Below are 14,746 nucleotides of genomic sequence, written 5' to 3'. Positions count from 1 at the left end.
TGTTTAGCTCTTTAACTAAATGCTTTTTGATTTAACACAACCAGTTTTTGATGAAAATAGACATAAGACAATTGGAAATTTGATCCATTCACTCTCAACTTTTCTCTATTTGTAAGTAATTTATTAAAAACTTGTTTAATCGAAAGTTTGATTCCCACCTAAATCTTTTATAGCTGCATGAATTTCACACCACATTCAAAGTATAAATTTTTTTTATTTAGAAAAGTTAAAATGGATTAAAGTATGATCACTCACATCATAGAAAAACTTTATAGCCATGAAGGCATTATGCACAGATTCATAAAAGAAAGAGGCAACACATACAACTTATAGAATTGCATGAAATCTTAGAATCATTAGTGACCCATTAACACAAAAATTAAAAGCCAATTATAACTTAAAAAGGATCCAAACAAATTTATTTGTCATTAAAAGCGGGAAAACTGCTTATTTGGGTGGTCAGACAGTACAAATGAAAACTGATAAGTACCCCAATCAAATAATAAACTAATACAATTTGTAGGAAAATACCCCAACCAACTAATAAACTGATACCTAATGATGGTCTGACAATCAAATTGTAGTCAGTTATACAATAAAATTGTATACATTATTTGTGGGAAAGAGTAAATGCATATTGAAATTATATTACAAATTTAAAAGAACAAAATATAAGATGTTGAAAAAGAGTGGAAAAAAACTTACCTCTTGATACAATTCGTGCACAATTGTTTCAAAAAAAAAAAGCATCACCTGCAAACCACAAAAGTGTTTTAATTCAAAATGACAAAGGTGTCTATTCCAATGGGAACCAAAACATATAACCAGAAGAAAATCCAAAGGGAAAACAAAGAGCCTAACAAAAAAATAAAAAGACCAATAAAATTACACCATACAAACAAAAGACCTCACCAATAATCAAGTAAAACCAGCAGTAGAAACAAAAAGAAATGAACCCCATGCACCTGAACACACTCCCCAAAGGAAACTAAACTACCTTGAACCCATATCATTTCCACAAACTCTAACCCACAGTAACCCAAAATCAAGCACATGTTAGACCATGCTTAACTAACTGAACACATGCTTAAGACAGCCACCAACAACCCATTTGGGGACCCAAAAAAAGAAACACATAACAACCACCAAAATTCAATCTCATCTTATAAAGCTCTATAAAACGCAAAACAGACCAAGGAAAAGCATCAAATGAACACATATAATAAAGAAATTGTGACACATTAAGCAAAAAATTATGAAAAAAAGAAGACAAAAACTTAACAAACACAAACAAATGAAACCGATGAGCATGCACAATTTAATTGGCCTCTCCAACAAACTATAGAAAACCCAGAAACAAACAACAGACTTCAGCTAAAAGCAGGACAAACACAGCAAAGATAAAAAACAAACAATCATCTAGCAAAACCCAAAACGAAAAAGATGAAAACAGAATAAAACATAAGAAAGGAGAAGCTGTAAGTTACCCAGAAGAAAGAGAAGCTAGAATCTCACCAACCTAGCCCAAAAAAACCCAAAGAAAAACTAGAAATGAGAGGGGGAGACTTGTCTGAATAGAAAAAGGTGATCTTTGAATCACCAAAAAAAATTGACGGTGTAGAAGAAGACAGATCAACACCGAACAGTAAATTCTCCATGGAGAAAGGAGCCTGACACGGAAAAATCAATCAATCAATCTAAAAAAAAAACTTAGACATGAGATGAAAATATCTCCAAAGGACATACACTCCATTTTGACACACAACCCACCGATGAGGAGTAGGTGAAAATTCTTAACAAGTTTAGTTAGATCCTTACCAGACCAAAGCGATCCTCGGCAAACCAAATCACCCGTAGCAAAAACCCCAAACCAATCTAGTCATCAATTGTATGTTTCATCGAAGAGGGAAAAACACCTGCCTGGGTTGTTTACATCCCACAAAACACTGGGCTAACAAACATAAGAAAGTCCAAGAAAATAAACATCTCAATCCACGTTTAGTATTTGGATGTTAAAAAACAAACATCATAAGGGCAAAGAGCAGGGGCAGAAGAGTCATGAACATGCTTAGGAACAATAAGTTTTGGGTTCAGCTTTAGTATATATTAAATTTGACAATATAGTGGATCCTTTGCTTGTTTTTCTCTTATTGTTTCTGTTTGATTTTTATCTTAGCCAATGTATTAATAAATCAAGGGTAGGGAGTTGTCACATCCCGAATCCCGGGTACATAAGAGCGGAACCTACCTCGAGAATACCCAAGATTATAAAACCCATGTCTCAAGTGTCATAATCCCAAATACTCTAAAAAAAAAGGTTAAACCCTTTAGGTTTAGTACAATGGGTTGATCAGAGTATTTAAATACACAAGGAGATATAAGGATAATTTACAAATGTTTCACAAAAGACCAACCCCCAAAATTACCATAGTTCAAGGACCTTGAAAAATTTATACAAGACCCAAGAATAAAAAGAATTGAACAAAAGGTTTCAAAACCACACAAACACAAGTTTTTAAATGTAATGATGGATAAATGAAGAAAAAAACCAGCTTTAGAACGACTGAGTGGAATCACCGAAACAACTAAAGGAGTTGACAAGCTAGTTCACTTATGCTAATCCACAAGACCTCCATCCAAATCTGTCACTTCTTCATGCATTGTTTCTGAAAATAAATCCAATAACCATGAACAAGAGAAAGAAGAAGGTAAGCATCACATAAGTTCATAGCTTCCCCTTTGGGGATCCTATCCAAGTTTGCAAACATATACACAAACGTACGAGTCCATTAAGAAAATCTCTTATAATCTCAATGCACAACAAAAACCTTATGTTGAATTCTTTAAGCACAAAAACAGTTATCATGCTCACACAACTTTCCAAAAACATTTATCTAAATGAAAGCTCTTGAGAAATCATACCTGATGACCAATCACAAAACGGACAACTACGCTTACCGATAAGAAATACTCGGAATCATAGCGAGAGTAGCCATTTCACTGGTAAGGACCCCATAAACTAGCCTCTTAATTGGACGACTCAACTAGTTCATCCGTACAAACTCCGTCAGAGGTATAGGGAATCAAAACTTAAGGTCAAGAAAATGCAACTCTTTACTCTCTAATCATCCAACCATAAACAAGATGCGAAAATCATACAACATGGCATAAAACATTGCAAGTTTCTCAATAACATGAGTTAATACATACAATAAAAGGGTCTCTAAATAGGGTGTGAGATTCCCCATACTTGGAGCCCAAAGCTCTTTCTTGTGTGCCCACGTCCAACTTTCTGTTTGCCACTTCAAAGTGATTTTTTTCAATACCTGGTTTCCATAAGTTCAACAATAATAATGACTTAGTCAAAAGACACAATCAGCAGAGTTTTAGCATGACCTTTCATTTCGATCATATGCCTCTAGAAAGTTCCAGAAACCAGTCTTCTAATATCGTATTTAACTATATATGCACTTTCACAATGCCTAAAGGTTTCTACTTAAGTCCAATTTTAACTTAGGTCAAGAAGTTGACCAATTAAGTACCTACAACATGACCAGGTCAGAGCATGGAAGACTAGGGAAGCTCTGGCCCAGTGTCCATCACCTATATGCTCATACACTAACCTTGACATCACGTTGTTTGATTATCAATTTGTATGGTCTCAATATTAATTAGGTTGATTGAGTAATAAGATAAAACTTGCCTTAGTTTGTAGCTATTCCATTATTCAATTTATTTAATCCAACTTGAATTTTTTAACAAATAAACTAATCTTAATTAAACTGTAACCTTTAATTAATTAATTAGTTGTATTCTTCAAATTAACTTAGTAATTAAACATAATTAATTAATAATTAAATCCAATTTGATTAATTAACCATAATTAATAATTATATAGAGAGGGTTGAGAAAATTATCTAGTTGTAGACCTCCTTAGTTGAATTCCCAACCAACGGATCAACTAACTAAAACAAAAGGATTTAAGCCTAATTAATAATGGTAACCTAATTAAATAACTTGGCCAAGCTTAGGGTTCTTAAAGGACCTTATCGAAATACCTTACTTACGGGACAGGTCGAAAATCTGGTAAAGTCAAACTACAATTAGCCTAATGTTTGATTGTTATGTCCTGGGTGCAAAATCCTTATTGGGCTAAAGACTCCCAACAAGTGGTATATCCTAAAGGGTAGAATTGGAAAGGCTAAAAAAAATATGGTTTGTCTTAATAGTTCTAGAGAGATGCTCTAAATTTTCAAAACTTAGTTGAAGATTTGTGAATGAAAATGAGGGGGTGGCTTCCTATTTATAAGCATGGAGGGATGCAATGAAGTGTTGTGATCATTTGGGCTAAAATGGATGGTTGGGATGGGTTTTAGTGCATCAACGACTCAAATTTGATCAAGAAAATGCGGAACAAAGATTGAACTCCAAAGAAATCCATCGATATTCCTTTCTTCCATCGAGAAAGGTTCATTCCAAAGAATTTTTTTTTTTTTTTTTTCCTTTTCATTATGGTAAAGCAAAGCAAAAGAGGTCTTAGTTCAATCGGGTCATGTGACAACCCATGGGTCGACACTCGAGTTTTATGTGAGTACAAATGGATACTCAAGCGGGTGAGTGGGTAAGAAAACTGGGTAGAACCAAATAGAAACAAGTAGGTCAAACTAAGAGAGAAATGGGATCCACACGCGGGTGTGGAGTGTGCATTTCATGACATTTTATGTTACTAACTCCCTAATTTAAAGTGTTAGAACTCGATATTTTGTATCTTGTTAGTTTGTTTCAATGTTTTGTAGGTCAAATAAAGCATTGAGGATGAAAGGAGCCTAATGGGGCAATTTTGAGCTAAAACTGGAAAAATGAATCTTGAGAGAATCTTATAGAAGAATCTGAAATTTGAAAGGAATCTTTGGAGAATCTTGGACAAAATCTTTTGGGGAATCTTTTTGTCAAAGTCAAAGGTCAAAAGTCAAAGTCAACGGTTAACCATGCCACATTATCACATGACATGGATCTCACATGCAGCCCATGCACCATGGGCCATGCACACAACCCTAGCCCAAAGGACCATGGCCATACGCCTATTGCAAGCCTAAATAGAGGAAGCCCAAGTCGTGTCATCCAAGGTCCACAAGCCCAAAGAATTCGCACCACACATCTGATCTAAGGCCTAAATGGAAGGAATCCTTCATATGCAAAGAAAATCTCACAAGATTCAGTCAAAGAACACAAGAAATCCTAGCTGAAAAAGAAGTCAAAACCCTGGAAAAATAGAGCATGAATTTCCACAGTGATTTTGTACTTCTCCAGATCGAACCAAGTAGCATGCCATATATGGCTGGCAAGATACGGATGTTAGCTTCGCAGGGAATTTTATGGAATTCGATTCTGAGTTTTGTAGCTCAAGATATGGTCATTTTAGTGGGGGTAGCGCAGCAGTTCTGCAAGTAGAAAACAAAGTGACGTCCAAAAGCGTCCAAATTCAGCCCAAGGCCTAACCTTTTACTGAAAACCCTAGCCTTGTGGGACAAGGAAAGCCTCACCTCCTCACTCCTATATAAGGTCCTCATTCTCTAATAATTCAAAACTGAACCTCGACCTTAAGCTTGAACCATTACCTAGAGATACTTTTAATTTTTTGATTTTATTGTGAGATTTCGACACCAAGAGGACAAAGAGAGAGTCGTTGTCGCAGCCCTAGTCGTGAGCCTCTTGCTTGTGGTCACTCTTTCTCTCTTGCTTCCTTCTTGTGCCAAAATCCCTTGTGTAGGGGTGGGCATTTTAACCGTGCACCATCAAAACCGGCCGAACCGCACCGATAAAACACCGTAAAAAATTGTGTTGACAAAAAAAAGTCAACACCACAAAGAAAACCGAACCGCATCGGTTCCGGTTCCGGTTCCACACTTCATTTAACCAAACTGCACAGAATCGCACCACATAAATAAAACAAATATATATTTTTATATTTTATACCATTCTTATACATATATATATACTATTTTTATATACTTTTTATACATATTTATACCATTTTTATATACTTTTATACACATTTTTATGTTCATTAACTTGTAGTTGTAGTCACTGATTGCATAATTGTATTTATTTTTAACTTTAAGTTTTAAGCACTAAAACAAAGTTCAATGTGTGAGCCTTTTTGGTTAAATTTATTGAATCAACTTGTAAACTTGTTTTTTTTTTTTTTGCCAAAACTTGTTAATTAGGTTGGGTTTGCATCATTAAAATAATTGGGCTTAGACTTAAAAAAACAAAGTTGAAGCCCAAAAGTGCCAATATGAATAATAACTCATTAAACCCAGAACCTTAGTGGAGAACCGCACCATACTTTGAATGGTTTGGTTTTTCTCCTCCCTTTCCAGTTTTTAGCACTGAACCGCACAGTATAGGAATGTCCGGCGCGGCGCACGGTTCCGGGGGTGAACCAGGCCGAACCGCACCGCGCCCACCCCTACCCTTGTGTGATGATTTCTCTTGTTTTTCTTATTTCAATTGTTTAGTTTATTTTAGTTTGTTATCAACAATGGATTGAGAATTTATTTACATTATGCATCATTATTTTCTGAATTCTTTTCTTATGATTAGTTAGTTGATTATTCTTGCATGTTGGGATGAGAATTGATGTTTTAATTATGTTGTTAACCACAAGTGCATCAGTCTTCTAGTTGAATGATTTGGAGTTTGCGTATAATAAGATTATTTTATCTATGTTTGAATGTCATGCTAGTTGTAGGATCTCTTTAACTAGCTACTTTAGGGTGCATCTAGACTCATGTTATGAAATTAAATAGGCTCAAAAGGATGATAGTTTCAAGTGGTAACAAGTGGATATCCTAAGAACGTATCCATGATAACAAGAATCCATAGATGCTCATAGGTTACAGGTTTCGATGGGTCTATGCTTATGTGTTTGACGTTTCCCATGATCAATAATGACTCTTACATGGCTAACAGCCCTAGGTATATTCAAGCCTTAGGAAACATGTATAGTTAACTAACTAGGGCATAATCAAACCTTAGTTATGACATAGATGAGCAATTGTTGAAAAAACAATAATCAACACTTTTTAGTAGTCAAACTTTATTATATTGTATTTGAATTGATTGCTAGTAAGGTTTGTGATGAGGGATTGCATGATTAAAATGAATTTTGGATTCTCAACATTGCAAGATAATTGGGTGTGTGCGTATATATGATTGAAGTGGTGTGCGTGAGTTTCATAACCTACAAACCCTCTTTGTCGTGTGTGTGTTAGTGATTTATAGTTGATAAGCATGATTGATTTGATGTATATTTACCTATTCCTCGTGGGATCGACCTCATACTTGCACCCTTTGCTATGGATGCGATTTATGCACTTGTGAGTAAACTTAGAGTCGTATATGTTTTAATTGATTAATTTTATACCCTAAGAAAACAACAACAGTCGCGGGTCCACTCCGTGAATCAGACATCGCAAAACGATTCAGATTTTGATGTCGTATGGGACCAACGGCTAAGATTCTCGATCACGTGTCAAAACGACGCCGTTTTGGTGAATGCAGCATTCCTTTTGCTTTTCTAAATCAACGACCCATATGGCGTTTAATTAATGATGCTTAATAGTCCAAATTAAAACGCATCTGATGTGGTGTAATGCAGCACATTCTATCACCTGTTATGCGTCCTCTAAAGCTTCCACGTGTGCATGAGCTTTAATATGACGGATGAGATCTTCAACTGTCTCTTGCTTCATTAGCTCTTCCCAGCGAATTTCAGCGTGCCACGCGCGCAATTGTCAGTCCACGTCAATTCCTTAATTTTCTAATTTCTAAAATTCTCCAAAACTTAATAATTCATCACAAATAGCTTGGGTGTCCAAAAAATTCTTCGAAAATTCCTACAAACTTTCTCATTAAGTATTATTTATTTAAGTCCTCAAATATTATTTTGACTTTCATAAATTTTGTGAAAAATCCAACTTCCCAAGTTAAAATTCTGGAAAATCAAAAATAGCCTAAAAATATTTATTTAAACGTCAAAGATTCATAATTCCTTCTCTCAAACTTTGATTCACTCCAACTAAACTTCATTGGACTCGTAACGCGCATTATCTAATAATGGTTCCACCTTGACCATTTGATTTCGAGAAAAATGTGTCAAATCTCTAGGGGATAAATTCTAATTTTACTTGGACCAAGTAAAATTAGAAATGGAGTCTAGCACTTTTTGGGTGTAATTGAAGTTACATAATTTCTTGGATTTATATTACATGGTTAGGATTGACACAAACAAAAACAAGGAAAGTAGAAAATTCAAATCTCATTTTTAAGATTAATTAAAGACATCGAACATCTCAAACACCATTTATATTGTTGCTCTTCAAAATGAAGTTATAGGTGTGAGATCGGTCCATGAATTTGATAAGGATTGGACAAAGATTCCTCTTCTAATAAGCTAATTAATTATTTATTGTGTATTAAAGTTTATGATTCATTGTATATTAAATTTAGGATTTATTTTTCTTGTCTGGTTATGCCTTATACCTCCATAAATATATCAATAAACATCTTCAGTATGTCTGAACTGTTTCTTAAAAAAATCTATCAAACAGCTCTCAAAGACTAGCAGAGGCTTTACATCCCTTTCAGTACCATAGAGTAGAATTCAAGAGCATCTTCTTGAAACTAGCTGAGAACAGAGGTGGATTCAACAATTTCAACTTAACTTCCTTAGCTTCTCCATCAACGTCTACCATATCATCAGAATGAGATCACTTACCATGAAGAGATGCCATTATGGCGGTGCTACTTTCCGATGGCAAAATTGAGGATTGGCTTAGCTCCGACCACCATGGAAGGTGGTCACTGGTCAATGACAAGAACAGTGTGAAAATTTGTAATAACTAAAATATAAAGCCTTCTACTATGGTAAGGCCTACCACTATGCACTGGCAATTGTGACCCAAAAGCCCAAAATGGGTCACATTTGCCTCACATCCACTCACTGCGGGCCGGAAAAGGTGAGCCAAAATGGGGTGTAACCCAAATTGAAACCCACTTCTGGGTCACAGCTGTGAGCCAAAATTTTTGAGAGCCAAATGCTGGCTGGCCCACCCACGTGAAGGAAAGCAAGCTTCCCACTTGCCTGCAGCCATACTGACACAATACCAAAATTGTCTGGGATAGTGATATACCAGCGCATGCTTGGAAATTGAGATGCACCAACGGTCCAAATAGCTAGACCGTTGGTGATGAGCGACCAACAAGAAACAGTCGTTGGGCCCTTTTTTTTTTTTTTAAACCCAAACCAAATTGCAGGGCCTAGATTAAAGAACCGTTGATTATCAATGGTCCAAATGGTAGCCAATTAGTTTTTTTTAAACAAATAATTTTTAAAAAAAAAAACACCTGAAATTTTTTAAAAAAATTTCAAAAAAATGTTTAAATTTGTCCAAACCCTCCAACAGCTATATTCTCAAATGGGTGTATATATATATTATACAAAACTCATAGTTTTTCATCACAAACTACAACTTTTTTTACCAAATTTGCACAAATTTTTTTTTTCTTCGTCATGGCTCCTAGAGGAAATGCTTGGGGGGTAGCTGAAGATGAAGCCCTAGTGATGGCATACTTAGAGAGGTCTCCCGACGGTTGTCTTGGTGCCCAAAATAGAGCCGATGTGCTTTGAGAACAAATTTATCAAATTTTCAAGCGTAACATGGGGGGTGAAACCATTCGTAAGGTTGGCGGCGTTAAAGCACGATTCAAAGATATTGCGCGTGATTGCAACAAATTTTATGCTTGCTTATTGGAGGCCGAGCGAATGCGCGCAAGCGGTTCAAATGATGCCAATGTGGTAAGTTTTTATGCATTTATATATTTGTATGAGTATTTTTTGTTTTATCAAATTATCAAGCATGTATATATATTTGTATGATTATTATATGTTTTGTTTATAAATGAAGCATATTTATATAATGGTATTATTATTTTTTGTTTTGTTTATGTATCAAACATATTATATATTTGTATGATTATTTTTTGTTTTGTTTATAAATGTAGCATATTTATATAATGATATTATTATTATTTTCTTTGTTTATCTCTCAAGCATATTTATATATTTGTATGATTTTTTTTTTGGTTTTGTTTATAAATGTAGCATATTTATATAATGGTTTTATTATTTTTTGTTTTGTTTATTTATCAAGCATATTTATATATTTTTATTTTTATTTTATTATTGTAGTTTACGCAAGCACTTGAAGGTTTTCGAAACAAGACTGAATTCAAGTTTCCATGGGTGCACATTTGGGAACAAATAAAGAAAAGTGCAAAGTACGCTGCGGTTCATGCTCCTGTCCGGTTTAGTGATCCAGAGACCCCCGCCACCGACGATGCCGACACTCCCGCCGATGATGATCCTGAGGAGGCCGATCCAGTCATACCACTTGGCGAGGACGAAAACCCACCACCATTCCAATCAATAGGTTCATCGCGACCAAGGCCACCAGGGAGAAACCATGCAAAACGGGCCAAGGCAGCCGAGCCCGTCCAAACTCATATGGTTGAGGCAGTAGATCATTATAATGAAAATTTAAGGGTTTTCATACAAACGAGACTTGACAGGGAACGTCAAGGAGTGAAAGAGATGCCGCAAAGGAAGCAAGAGAAAAGGTGAGGATCGAGAGGCAGCTAGAATGGGAAGAACAAAATATTATGGGCCAAGACCTCTCCAAAATGAATAAGGGGCAACAGATGTATTGGGAGCAAAAGATGGCTGAAGTCATTGCAAAGAGGCAAATGCGTGCTAACCACAGTTCGGAGTACACTCCATCTGGATACTACCCGGATCTTTCCAACCTCAATCAGTCAAACCAGGAGTACCCGCCTAACAATTAGAATGAGACCTTGTATTATGTTTGCTCTTTAATTGTGTTTTTTATTTTGAATGTTAATCTTATTTTAAATTATGTTTGCTATTTAATTGTATCCTTTAATTGAATGTCAATCTTGTTTTAAGTCATGTTTGCTATTTATTTAAGTCATGTTTGCATTTCCACCCAACATTGGATTCTAACTTATTATGGTACAACTCCAATGGATGCATGCATGCTCTACAATAGATAAGACTAATGCATGCTATCATTACCGCAGAACAAGCATACTGTTGAAAACGACTACTCAATCAAAGTGCATCAAATGACTACACCATCATAAAGCAAATGAATGTGGACCATTCAATCCTGATCTCAAATGCATGTGGTTTTAATATAGATACCACATAATCAACATGTTACACTTAATCTTATTTCATGATCATTTCTCATTCCATAAACACTTAGATGAATCCTTTGTACGTGTATTCATCCTCCTCTTCGTCTTCGGACTCTGATGCTGAATGGGATAGGGAAGAGGATGGAAGGGAGATGGTGGGTCAGTTGATCATGTCAATGGATCATACTGTCGTCGTCGGAAGTCCAAGGCATGGCGGTACTTCTTCAAGTCGCCGGTACACACACTGGAATCGAGAAGCCTCCCACGAACGTCTCATGGACAACTACTTCATCCCCTCGCCAATCGAGGACACCGTGACTTTCCGCAGGCGATACCGCATGCATCAACCGCTATTCAATAAGATTCTCGAAGCGGTTTGCCTCCAGGATGAGTATTTCCGTCTAAAAGTTGACGCTCTCAGTAGAGTGGGTTGCACACCTCACCAAAAGGTGACTGCGGCACTGCGGGTGATGGCATATGGCATTCCGTATGATTTGGTCTCAGAGTCAATGACCATTAGCCAAACCACTATACGACAGTCATTCTTGAAGTTCGTGAGAGCCATCACTGACGTCTTCGGACCAGAGTATCTCCAGAGGCCTACCCCGACCGATTTGAGAAAACTTTTGCGAAATGGGAGCCGTAGAGGATTTCCAGGTATGATTGGTAGCTTGGATTGCATGCATTGGGTATGGCAAAATTGCCCAATGGCCGAGCAAGCTGTTTACCGTGGGCATTATCGTGTCCCAACAGTTATCCTTGAAGCCGTTGCCAGGTACGACACGTGGATATGGCATGCAAATTTTGGTATACTTGGGTCGAATAATGATATCAATGTGCTGGACTGTTCGCATCTCTTTGATGATATGATTTCCGGCCGGAACCACAGGGTGAATGAGATAGACTACACCATTCCATACTATCTTGCAGATGGGATCTACCCTCAATGGTCTACTCTTATTACTCCATTGCACAGTCCCGTTCTTCCCCACCACAAGTTGTTTGCCGCTCGACAGGAGGGATACAAGAAGGATGTGGAGAGGGCATTTGGAATTTTAAAAGCCCGGTGGCAGATTATAAAACGATCTGCTCGTTATTGGCATCCGATTGAGCTTGGGTATATCATGAAGGCGTGCATAATATTACACAATATGATCGTGGAGGATGAGCGCCCTGAGGATGACTGTAGGGATGACCTAATAGACCCAGAAGCAAGCACTAGAAGGGCAGAAGCTGAATACGAAGGTGTAGAACCATGTCCGACCGGTGCCGCTCCATCATCATTACCTGAGATGAATGTTCGTCGGAATTTTCTTAGGGACCGAAATGTCAACGAATCCCTAAAAACCAATTTGATTGAGCACATCTGGATCCGAGAGGGGAACCCACCACTTGCCCCAACCTAGTCCGACCTGGATCATGGTTCGTCAATGTTGTTCTCATTATCGTATGTTAGGTTAATCTTCGTTGTTGATCCTGAAGTTTGTTATTTATCTTTGTATTTGCTGTTTAAGTGTGTTTGTGTTTGTCGGTTGCAGTTTGCAGTTTGCAGTTTGTGAAATGAAATAAAGGCATTGATTTCTCTTAGCTGACATGACATGACACAACCATCACGTGCTTGCAAAATAATTCACTGAACCAATGACAAGACTATACACTGACTTCACACTTCATCCCATCCACAACATTGTTGCTTCACATGTGAGATTCGAGTATCTGTGAATCCATCAGGGAATCCAATGGGAAAGTTATCATGCTTTTTTCTCTATAAATACCAAGGTTTAACTATAAGGCCAACACATCCACATAACTATCGTTTAGAAATGGCTTTCTCTTCCAAGCAAAGTGTCAGTGAGAGCTCCAAGCAAGGCGTCAGTGAAAGCTCCAAGCAAGGCGCCGGTGAGAGCTCCAAACAATAGTGTGATCAAAGCTTGTGTAAGTGCCTCCCTAACTGTGCTGCACCATTGTGCAATTATTGTTTAATGATGAAGCGTGCAAAAGAACCAGACTGGAGGTTCTGCAAGTGTTCGGATGATATTTTGGTCCCTTTGTGTGAATTTTGCATGAGATTGGAGCTCAAGGATCTAGCCCAACCACCCAAATATTCGCCACCAATGGTTGAACCATCTGCCAGAGCCAAAACCACCTGTGCCATGCACCTGCGGGAAGAACCTTCCGGTTCAACCATGCGATGAGTGTGAAATTGAACATAAGATCTCAGATTGGTATAATTACAGAGGTGTCAATTATCGTCATCGGACTCCGAATAAGAAGTTTGCTTCATTTTTTGTCATGTCGAATGCAGTTGTTGTTGTTTTTTCTTTAAATCATCGTATTGTTCTTGTTTTTTCTTTTAGTGATCGTGTTGTTCTTGTTTTCCCTTTAAATCATCGTGTTGTTTTTATTGTTTGTGGTTGTTGAAGTCTCGATGTTGTAAGGCTTATGTTGTCTAATTTATGAAATTTTCTTATTTTAAATATATTCAATATTGACATTATTTTAAAGATCTCATTAAAATAAGACCAATAGATTAGTTTTTATTATAATTTAAATTTTAAATTTTAAATTAAACATAAAATAATTAATATTAGCCATATTTTAAATATGTATAAAACAATGTGACCCAAAATGGGTCACAGCACTATTGCAGTGAGAATTGGGTCACAGCACTATTTGTGACCCAAAATGGGTTTTGGGTCACAAAAAATGGGTCTTACCATAGTGGAAGGCCTAAGACCTATTTTTTGTGACCTAAAACCCATTTTGGGTCACAAATAGTGTTGTGACTCATTTCTCACTGTAACGCCTACCACAATGCATCTGAAAATGTTACCCAAAAACTCATTTTGGGTAACAAATGGGTAACAACTCCCCACAATGGGCCGGAATTTGTTACCTATATTCTCTTGTGGCCCAATGTGTTATCTATATTTAGATAACAGTGTAACCCATTTTTTTTGTTACTCAAAATTGTGATGGCCCACCATGTGAAGACTTGCAGGAGGAGAGAGGGGAGTTGACACCAAAGCTGCAATGTTGCTTCTTCTGTTTGTTGCGAAAGCTAGCACGTGAAGATCAAGCAAGGGGAATGATTAATTGACATGATTGGGCCTTTTTTGAAATTGCTTATTAAATAGGGACCGGTCCTTGAATCCAACGGCCCAGATTACATAGCCGTTGGATATCAAGGGCCCACATCACTCCCATTCTATTTTTTAAAAAATATTACTAAATTAATTGCAAAATCCATAAAATACTCGAAAATTTTTTAAAAAATTTCTAAAAATCTACCACACCCCCAACGGCTATATTCTCAAAGATTATATATATACTACACAAGATCCATGATTTTTTCATCACAAACATCAATCTTTCATACCACATTTACAAAAAAAAAAAAAAAAAATTATTTATCATGGCTCCTAGAGGATGTTCTTGGGCACAAGGTGAAGATCAAGCCCTA

Source organism: Dryas octopetala, chromosome 1, assembly GCF_963921425.1.
Source record: "Dryas octopetala chromosome 1, drDryOcto1.1, whole genome shotgun sequence".
Classification (NCBI taxonomy): Eukaryota; Viridiplantae; Streptophyta; class Magnoliopsida; order Rosales; family Rosaceae; genus Dryas; species Dryas octopetala.
Note: the sequence above shows the minus strand (reverse complement) of the source record.